We start from the raw sequence: 2,669 nt of genomic DNA, 5'->3' as shown, positions 1-2,669 counted from the left end.
GATATCACCAATGAGCTTCATGCACTCGGCGCCACGGAGATCACCAAGCATGAAATCGTCAAGACACTACTGAGATCTCTCGACAGCTTATTTGACACCCTGGCCCTGATGATTCAAGAGCGCCCTAACTTCAAGACTCTCGATCCGTCTGACATACTGGAGAGGCTCAACACACATGAGTTCCAGCTATCTGAGAAAAGAGATATCTATGGTCCCAACTATAGCCGTACTCGTGCTTTGAAGGCAAAGGCCGTCTCCTCATCTGAAGAAGAATCTGACGGCAGTTCTAGTGATCCTGAAGATATTGGAAAGGAGCTCGCTATGCTTGTGAAGAAGTTCCAGAAGTTCACCAAGAAGAAAGACTTCAAAAAGTCTTCAAGACCCAGCTCAAGGAATGATGAAGCTTCCGCTCGTGATCAAAAGAAGAGAACCTATCACAAGTGCAAGAAACCTGGTCACTACATCTGTGAGTGTCCACAGTGGGACAACGAGACAAAGAAGAAGAAGAAGAAGAAGAAGAGCAAGGAATATGATTCTGATGACAAGAAGAAGAAGAAATCCTCAAAGTCTTCTTCCAAGTCTTCATCGAAGTCTTCTTCACACGAGAAGAGCTCATCTGGCAAGGCTCGTGCTTTTGTTGGAAAGGAGATGGATTCAAAGGAGGAGTCTGCATCCGAGGAGGCAGAGATGGAGTCCGAGGAGGAATCTGATTCTAGAGTGGCAAGTTTGGCTCTAGCTTCTGCATACGTCGCTAGGTCCATCTTCAACACTGAAGACAATGGCCTTGTCACCAATGCTGATGCCAAGGATGAGGATGACTCTGCTCCCACCTACTGCTTCATGGCATGTGGTGCCAAGGTAAACTCACGCGATGCTTACTTTCAAACATCAAGTGAAGATGACTCTGAATGTGAATCTAAACCTAGCTACAAAACACTTGCTAAAATTGCAACTGGACAACAGAATGCCGTGGAACATATTCAAAAACTGTTAGACAAAAGCGATGACCTGTTGGACGCGGAAATGACCCGATCTTAGTCCTTAATTGAAGACATTAAAAATCTTCATGTTAAGTATGAGGAACTTGAAAGTCGTCATGAATCGCTCTCAACCTCTCATGAAAAGCTTTCCTATGATTATCTTCAAATGAAGTAGGAACTTGAGAAATTTAGATCGGCTCACGAAGATCTTGAAAAGGAAAATGAGTCACTCCGCGCTCAATAGATCAGTTCCGCTCAGGAAGGATTTGAATCACCATGTCTAAAATGTATTGAGCGTGATAATGCTGTCTCTGTTGCTGAATGTTCAACTGCTACTACTGTTGCAATATCTTCAACTGCTAATGTGGTAACTAATCCCTCATCTGAGGATACTACTACTATTGCTGATGGGAATGCCAGGTTGAAGTCATTACTTGAGACAGGAATGTAGAAAAGTCTCAAAGGGCATCAGACACTATGTGATGTCCTTAAAAAGCAGATTCTGAACCGAAACCCTAGGAAAGAGGGTGTTGGGTTCGAGAGGAAAATGAATGTCAATGGTTCTTACTGGATGCCTGAGTAGTACCCCAAAACCACATGGGTTGCTGCTAAGGGACCTTCGGTAGATCCATCTACCTTATCTGGCTTCACTAGTGCTAACCCAATTATCATTGATGAATCATTTGATGCAAACTACAAACTATTCAGAAATCAGAATGGTGAAGTGTTTGCCATGTATATTGGTACTAACTGCAGGAATGGACCACCTCTTAAGAAGATCTGGGTACCCAAAAGGTGTCTCGAAAGTCTTCCTGTGAATGTCGTTACGACACCACCTGGGAAGAAGACAAACCCTAGACCAAAGGCTTCGTATGGTCCAAAGGCTTCATACAGACAGAGGACTCACCTGAGTCACCGTAATGCCAATGTTTTGCAGGGAAATCATACTCAGACCTTTGAATATGAGCATGTTTCATCAAACCGCTATGTTCATAAGTCTAAGAACTTTTCTGCTTATTCCTATGAGTATCATTCTCCTCCTACAAGGCTATTTGCTAGGCTTCAAAGCCGAAGTTCTCAGATGCTGCACTTAGACTTATTGCTTCTAAGCCACCCCTGAAAAAGTGGGTGGTTAAGAAAACTTAACTCTCTTTTGCAGGGAAAGGTCTCCAGCCGGAAATCAAAGGCATTTGATGCTTATGATGGGGACCTTAAACATCTTGTGGGGCGCAAGATAAAATGCCCAAATGACCTTACTATGTATTTCATCCCGAGATTCCTTGATACTCAACCTATCTATCCTAACCAAGATCTTAACTTCTATGTTCCACTTGTTTATCAAATGTTTATGCTTCATAACTCTCTTGGTGAAGCCTATCCCCCAAACTGTACTATAGGCTATGACACCTCATGCTTCAGAATGGATTTTGGATAGTGGCTGCACCAACCACATGACTGGTGATCAAAGTATTCTGATGGATTCAACTCTTCGGCCGTCTGATAAGAGTCATATCACATTTGCTGACACTGGTAAAAGTAAGGTATTGGGTCATGGTAGAGTTGCAATCTTAAAGGATCAGCACATGGATAAAGTGATGCTTGTTGAATCCCTTGGTTTCAACTTAATGTCTGTATGAATGCTATGTGATTTGAACATGATTGTGATATTTGGAAAATATCGTTGCCTTG

The sequence above is a fragment of the Triticum aestivum genome, chromosome 3B, assembly GCF_018294505.1.
Source record: "Triticum aestivum cultivar Chinese Spring chromosome 3B, IWGSC CS RefSeq v2.1, whole genome shotgun sequence".
NCBI lineage: Eukaryota > Viridiplantae > Streptophyta > Magnoliopsida > Poales > Poaceae > Triticum > Triticum aestivum.
Note: the sequence above shows the minus strand (reverse complement) of the source record.